Raw genomic sequence first — 7,891 nt, forward strand, 5'->3', positions numbered from 1 at the left:
GCCCCCCCCCCTTCCCTGGGGCCCCCCTCCCCTGCCATGGGGCACCTTCCCCGCCGGCAGTGACGGAGCTGCGGTCGGGGCTGTTTGCTTGGAGTTGCTGGGTGAGGCTGGTCTCCTGCTGAGCTTTTCTCTGGTCTCTGGCCAGACCTCAGCCCGCCCTTGGAGGCACCCAGTTCTACAAGGGTGATGCAAACCCATCCTGGTTCCCTGGAGTTTTGATCCTCGTGACCTTGGGGCTGCCCAAGGGGATGGCACGGCAGTGACGGAGCTGCGGTCGGGGCTGTTTGCTTGGAGTTGCTGGGTGAGGCTGGTCTCCTGCTGAGCTTTTCTCTGGTCTCTGGCCAGACCTCAGCCCGCCCTTGGAGGCACCCAGTTCTACAAGGGTGATGCAAACCCATCCTGGTTCCCTGGAGTTTTGATCCTCGTGACCTTGGGGCTGCCCAAGGGGATGGCAGAAGGGTCCCATGTCTCGGCAGTGCTGGGGTTGGTCCATCATTGCCAACAGGTCCCACTGCCCAGACCCAAACCAGTTACCCCAGCCCACACAATGCCTTTGCCACCAGCTGCTTTGGGGCAGGACTGGTGGGGGCAGCCCAGGGGGGGGGCTGGAGACAGACAGACAGACAGACAGACAGACAGACAGACATACAGACGTTGGTCCGGGGGTGGGACAGGAAGCTGTTGGTGCCATATTGGCATGGCTGGAGGTGGCAGAGGAGCTGTGCTGGGGAAGGGAGGGTGCAGGGGCAGGATGGAGCTGGGATGTGAGATAAGGGGTGGTGGCTGGGTGGGATGGGTTTCCTCGTTGCGTAGGGTGGCTCTTCCGCCCGATCCTTCCATTGCTAAAAATACAGCCATGGTCCTGGTGCAGGCTGAGGACAGGTACCCACAGCACCCAGCCCCACGCTGCCCACGGTAGGTTGCAGGGTGGCTGTGATGGGACCTCCATCCCTTCTCTCCCACTCTCAGCATGGGCAGGGGCTGGATCTTGAAGGCACCACTGGCTCCATCCTCCTGGAGCTGGGGATTGAGATGGAACCAGGACGAGCAGCCTCAACCAGCTCCTGCCTGAACACCTTCTCTCTCTCTATTTTTCCAGCAGAGAAATGCTCCACCTCCAGCATCTCCATCTGGGACTATATCCATGGCTATGACATCCTGCTCCATCCCCAAGCCTGGTGATGCAGGTGTCCACACAGGGACCTCACCACTCATTCTCCTTGGCCAGTCAAGGTGACTCTCACACCCAATGGGTGAAGCCAAAGACCAGGCTGGAAGAACATCAACCACAATGGACCACCCATGGCAATCCCATCACAGTATCTTCCCCACCACCCCGGAGACTGGGAGCCCCTGGAGTTCCCCAGGACTGGGAAGGGAGCGGAGACAGCACATCACCCGGCGCCACGTCGCTGGCCCCATTGTTCATTGTTCCCTCTTGGCTCAGCGGAGCCGACACGGAGACGGGAAGCGATAAGGTGGGAGAGGGCACCGCTCCGGTTCCTGCTCTCCAGCAGGTTCTTTCCCCACTCACCCGACCTCTCCTTAGGTAAACTCAGCACTTTGCCTCCCTTGGAGTTTGCTTTGCTCTCCCCACACACCCAGCACGGCACGGGGCCTGGGGAAAACAACGCGCCTCTATTAATAGCCCGTGGGGTTGCCAAATCCCTTCTCTGTGTTGAAAGAGCCGTGGTGGCTGCAACACCATGAGTAACACATGGGCCAGTTCCCCAGCGGGGCCATGCTGAGAACTTTGCTCCATTCTCCAGAGGGTGATGCTTGGCTCTCTGATGGGGTGGAGAGGTGGGGAAGGGCCTTTGCTCCGTCGCTCGGGGTTTTCTTGGCTTGCTTGCAACACAAATAGTGGTATCGCTAAACTTGGTGGTGTTCTTCTCCCTTGGCAGCTGCCCAAGCTCACAAGCTGGACTCATTCCCATAAAGAGTAAAAATTAGGACCCCCGGTGCAGGCAAAGCCATGGACCTGTCACTGTGGCTCCTGGCACCCAGGGTTGAGGTGGGGTCTCAGGGGTGAAAGCCATGGTGTTCCTGGCCCAGCTTGGCTCCATGAGTGGTCCTGTCTGGCGGAGAGTGGACAGCAGAGCCTCTTAGTGCAGTGCATGGAGCATCTCCTCAGGCCCCTTTTGACTTTTAACTCTTGGGGTCTTCTCCCTCGCAGCTGGGCTTTGGAGTGACTCATGTTGGGGAGTGGGAGCTTTGGAGGGCTGGGTTACACTGGGGAGATGCTCTGGGTGAGAGACCCTCTGTGCTTCCTGGACCTGCTGTTGGGAGGTGGGTGAGAGAAGTGATCCATGGGGAGAGGTGGGATCTTGGACCTGGAGGTACCAAGGGGCTGCGTGAAGGATGCTGTGGTTGGGAGAGTTCAGCTTTGTGCAGCAGTGAGCAGAGAAGGGAGCCCCAGCCGTGAGCAGGGCCGGGCACTAACACCAAGGCAAATATTTAGAAAGGCACTTACTGCCCAAAAATAACTGCAGAAGCTTTCAGGAGCAAAGCCAGAACAGTGTCCATGGGCAGCGACCAGAGTCCCCTGGCCTGGGGCAGCTCCCAGTGTGGGGGACAGAGGTAGGGCAGGGACATGGCCAACACTTGGCCATTTATTACCCTTCCTGTGGCAGTGTGTGGGGTCTGTGGAGCTTCTTTTGGCTGAGCTGTTTGGAGACTCCCCATCTCATGGACCTGGCAACTGAGGAGGTGAAAAATATCCTCTCCTCCCTTGTTCCACTGAATCCCAGAATGGCCTGGATTGGAAAAGCCCTTTGAGATCAAGTCCAACCATGAACCCAACACTGACAAGTCCCCTATGACTAACCCATGTCCCTCAGCACTATGTCTACACGACTCTTCAATCCCTCCAGGGATGGGGACTCCACCACTGCCCTGGGTACGTGGATGCTGAAATGTGGGCACCAGCACCCAGACAGTCTCCTCATTTGCTCCCAGGAATCAACACCTTTAGGTTCAGATTCAACCTCTCTGTTTAACTACAGCCACAGGAGGACATCTGGGTGACTAGGGGGATTAGCATCAGCCAAGGGACCTTAGACAGGGGTCCCTGTCCCCACAGACCTGCCCAAACCCCAGCACAGTGGGGCTGGAGCCAAGGCAACAGCTCAGCCCTATGGTGGGGCAGCCAGATGTGCTGAAGGCAGCTGCCTGTGGGCAAACCCAAGACCATGGGCAAACCCAAGACCATGGACACAGGCTGTGACTCACCTGGGGATCAAGCCCACACAGGGGACAGGAGGGCAATGAGGTGGCTCATGGGGATCCTGGCAGAGTCATTCTGTTGGACTCTTTCCACTGGAGAGCCAGTGTGACAACCACAAACCTTCAACTGAGCTTCAGCCCTGTCCTTGCCAAGCACCTAGGTGGCCCCAAATCTTGTCCTCGTGTCCCCAGTCCACCCACCATCCCCAGCAACAGCCCGACCAGGCAGCCCTGGGGGTGGGACACATGGGAAGTGCTGACAGTGACTGTCACAGGTCTGCTGCCACCAGCCACTGGAGAGCCAGTGTGACAACCACAAACCTTCAACTGAGCTTCAGCCCTGTCCTTGCCAAGCACCTAGGTGGCCCCAAATCTTGTCCTCGTGTCCCCAGTCCACCCACCATCCCCAGCAACAGCCCGACCAGGCAGCCCTGGGGGTGGGACACATGGGAAGTGCTGACAGTGACTGTCACAGGTCTGCTGCCACCAGCCCCACTGGCAGAGACCCCTCAGGGGTGGGAACCTCCTGCAAGGTGCCAGGTCCCCCAAGCCAGGGGTTTGGGCAGAGCCTGCTCAGGGACATCCCACCGAGAAGCATCCTTCAGTGCCCATAGGTGGGTCTGAGCTCCCCCAGGGGCTGTGTGATTTTGGGGGGGCATAAGGCTGTAGAGGGATCAAGCAGATTCCCAATCCAGACACCCAACTGGGAGCTCCAGCTGGACTGGAAAACCTCAGCCAAAGCCCCTGCCTGCTCCTGCTGAGCCTGAGCTGGGTGTACACCTGAGGAGGCAGCGGTGACAGGCACCCAGGACACCTGGGTGTGATTTCTCACTGGGGTGATGCACCCAGAGCCCTAATCCTGCCTCTCCCTCAACCCCTCTGTGTCTCCCCAAGCCCCCACTTGCTTCCCAGGAAGAGCCCAGCTCCCAAAAGGACACACGGTGTCAAAACCCATCTCCCAGCTGTGGGAATGAGCTAAGATGACAACCAGGGTGTGAACGACTGTGGTTTGACCCATTGGCCACCGTCCCCAGATGTGGTCCCCACCCTGGTGGCACTCATCCTTCCTCCTCGTGCTGCAGGCAGGGCTGCCTGCTGCCAGCCCTTTGCACAGAGACAGGTTTCTCCAGGGTTAAGGGGCTGTGCTCTGAGCTGTCCCCATGTGAGACCCCAAGGTCCAGCCTCCTGTCCCCCTTGGGCACGGTGCCACCTCCCTTCTGCCCTTAATGAAGAGCATGAGAAATCACAGAACCACAGACTGGTTTGGGTTGGAAGGGACCTTAAAGCTCACCCAGTTCCAACCCCCCTGCCAGCAGCAGGGACACCTTCCACTAGACCAGGTTGCTCAAAGCCTCATCCAACTTGGTCCAGAACACTTCCAGGGAGGAGCAGCCACAACTTCTCTGGCCAACCTGGGACACTGTCTCACCACCCTCTGGGTGAAAAATTTCCTCCTAATATCCAACCTAAATCTCCCCTCCCTTAGTTTAAAACCATTTCCCCTTGTCCCATCACTCTGCCCATGTCAAAAGTCTCTCTCCCTCCCATTTCTAAGCTTCCTTCAGGTACTGGAAGGCTGCAATGAGGTCACCCAAGAGCCTTCTCTTCTCCAAGCTGAACAAGCCCAGATCCCTCAACCTTTCTTCAGAAGAGAGGTGCTCTTGCTCTTTCCTTTGGGTGGAGGAGAAGGGAGAAGTGAGGCACCACAGGGTCCAGGTGTGGGCATGAACTGGCTTCATTTCTTCTTCTTCTTCTCTTCAGAGGACAAACTGACCTCCTCACCAGAGCCTTCCTCACCAGGGACACACTCAAAGTGCTTTGAAGCCTTAATTACATCCTGGCAAAAGCTGTGGCTCCACATTGGTGCTGGCGGTGACACTGGTGTGTCCTCAGGTCCCACCAGAAACTCAATCTGTTCGTTTGTTCCTCACCCCGTTATTGACACCAGGCTTTGAGTCAGGAGTTGGGGATGTTTGTGACTGCCAGCTCAGCCACGGTGCCACAGCCTTGGGCAGTTGGATGTTGGAGCAGGGCTCAGGAACTGGTCCCAAGAGGCTTGGAGGTCTCAATACCCATGCTGGGGATGGGTCACAGAATCACAGACTGGTGGGGGTTGGAAGAGACCTCAGGAGATAATCTAGTCCAACCACCTGTGACAGGAGGGTCACTTCCTGTGTGACACCCTCACTGGTCCTGAGGACACCAGGATGGCCATCCTGGGTGGGACCAAGGCTGTTTCTGTAGCAGAGACTGGCAGTAGTGGCATAGAGCAAGATGGGATTGGCATCCAGCTCTACCTCTCCCCGTCCATCCAGAGGGATGCCCAGACCTTTCTCCCAGTTTGTAACTGGTGGGTACAGAGCTTTCTGCACCAGGGATAGACGTGTCCCTCACTCCTTTTGCCTCGTTGTAGTGAGACCAGGATGTCCATCAGGGACTGTCCCCAGTGCTTGGACTGGGCAAACAGGGATCTCCCTGGGAGCGAAGCCATGGAAAGTGAAGTGGGAAGGGTGGGAGCGTGATTCAGGCTGTGTCACCCCAGGGTGACACCGGCCGGAGGAAACCCCTCTTGATTCACAGCTTGGGAAGTCCTGTGGCTTATGGGGACTGCGGTGACACGGAGATGCCACCCCACAGCACTGGGTGAGGGGCACGGCCAGGCAGCAGCAGCTCTCCCCAGCTCACCAACAGCCTGACCCTGGAGGACACAGCAAGATGCCAGGGGCAGATCTCCAAAATGATGGGAGAAAACCAGGATTTTTCCACTGGGAGGATTTCCCTCTTCCTTTCCCACAGCCAGGAGCACAGCAGGGTTTGTTTTAAGGACTCAGCTCCACCTGGGATGAGATCTCAGCTATTTTATTTTACCTCTGCAGTCTGGTTCCCAGGAAAAGGGAAAAGCTTCACAACACATCCCAGCCGGCCCCGGCTCCTCGTGGCAAAGCTTCAACTATTTTCCTGGCAAGCCGTGTCCCGCGGTATGGGAAGAGCAGGGCCAGCTGGCTGCTCTTCCAGCCTTTCCCCCATGCTGATGGCCCCAGTGACCCAGCACCACTGGGGGGGTGGCTCTGGGAGGACACCCCACCGTGTCTCCTGTCCCTGTGAGGTGGGTTTCCCACCCGTGGGTACGTCCCTGGCTAGATGCTGAGCTCCTCACTGCGGGGTGGTGGTTCCTTTGGAAAGGGGGTAGGTGAATTTGGAGGGGGTGGGTTGGCCTTGGTGGCTGCTGGCCATGGCCAGCTGAGGTTACTGTGACTTGTCCTGTCCTTGGAATCATTCATAGAATCACAGAGTGGTTTTGGGTGGGAAGGGACCTTTCCAGGCCATCTGGTCCAACCCCCCCTGCAGTGACAGGGACATCTTCAACCAGATCAGGTTGCTCAGAGCCCCGTCCAACCTGACCTTGAATGATTCCAGAGATGGGGTTTGGAAACATTCAACATTCCCTAAATCCCAGCTAGCGTCTGCTGATGGAGACAAGCTATGAAGAGACATCAGGGCCAGCCCTACATTCCTCCCCCCAGACAGCTCCCAGAGTAGATCTGTGTTTCTAAGGATATGAGTTCAAGCCTTTTAATCACAACCCTCCTGTTACCCATTTCCTTTGGACCTCCTTGCCTCTCCATGATTTTTTTTTCTTAAGCAACATCCCTCCAAGATCCTGAGGATGATTGAAAATTGAGTCATCAGCACTGAAGACTGCTTAGCCCTGCTCTCCTCTCTCCCACGCCGCAGATCTTCTCTGATCCACCACAGCACGACGAGGGCAAGTACCTCTGGGCATCCACCTCCTGTGGTGTGTCAGGAATTTCCAGGGAAGATGAGGGCTCCAGGGGTGCTGGGAAGCATCCTGCAGACTTCTTCCAGGAAAACAAAGACGGGCTTTTAGCTCAGGGGAGTTTTGCTCACCCTTTGCCTACAGCCATCCAACCCCAGTGACAATCCTGGCTCCATGAGGGACAGGATCCCTGCCACCCAGCCTCAGCAAGGAGTGGGGCCAGGCTTCCTACAAAGAAATACCTGATTTTACCCAGCCTAGTCCCCCAGTCTGGGCTCACTGACAGTGTCCCAGTGCCATGGGCACACTGATGTCCCCAATTCCTGCACCAACATGAAGTTATCGAGACCCAGTTACTCCAGCTCTTTGTCCAAGCCCTTCCATCTGCTGCTCAATATCCAGGATAGAAGGTATTTTTCTTGGACTTAAGATAGGTGCCCTCTGTTTTCTTGCCCAAATAGAGAAAGATATTTTTCTGTTCCTCCCAGCCTGCAAAATCCAGCTGGCACTGGGCTGGTGACGCTGCTGTCATCGTTTTATTCTCTGGAAATCTCAGCTCCTGCTAATTGCTTTTTGCTCTCCTGGTTGTTGCTTTCTTGGGGTGACCTCCACCTGCCCTGGGCCTCTCCAATGCCCTTTGTGTTGGGCTACATGGGTTTTTCCAAACCACAGAGGCCGTTGGCCTGTGGTGGGACTGGCTGGGGGTCCCACGGACCGGGGTGGGATGTGCCACAGAGCTGTGGGCTGCTGGGGAGTTTGCAGCTGACTCTTTGTCCCCCTCCATCCTGGCTGTCCCTCAATGTGCCGGGCCCTGTGAGAGGTGGCCCTGACCCCCACAGGCTGCTCCAGCCCTTTATGGACCCCCTCACGAGGACAGGGACCTCCTAT

This window comes from Antrostomus carolinensis, unplaced genomic scaffold (genome assembly GCF_000700745.2).
Source record: "Antrostomus carolinensis isolate BGI_N321 unplaced genomic scaffold, ASM70074v2 scaffold19246, whole genome shotgun sequence".
In the NCBI taxonomy this organism is placed as follows: domain Eukaryota; kingdom Metazoa; phylum Chordata; class Aves; order Caprimulgiformes; family Caprimulgidae; genus Antrostomus; species Antrostomus carolinensis.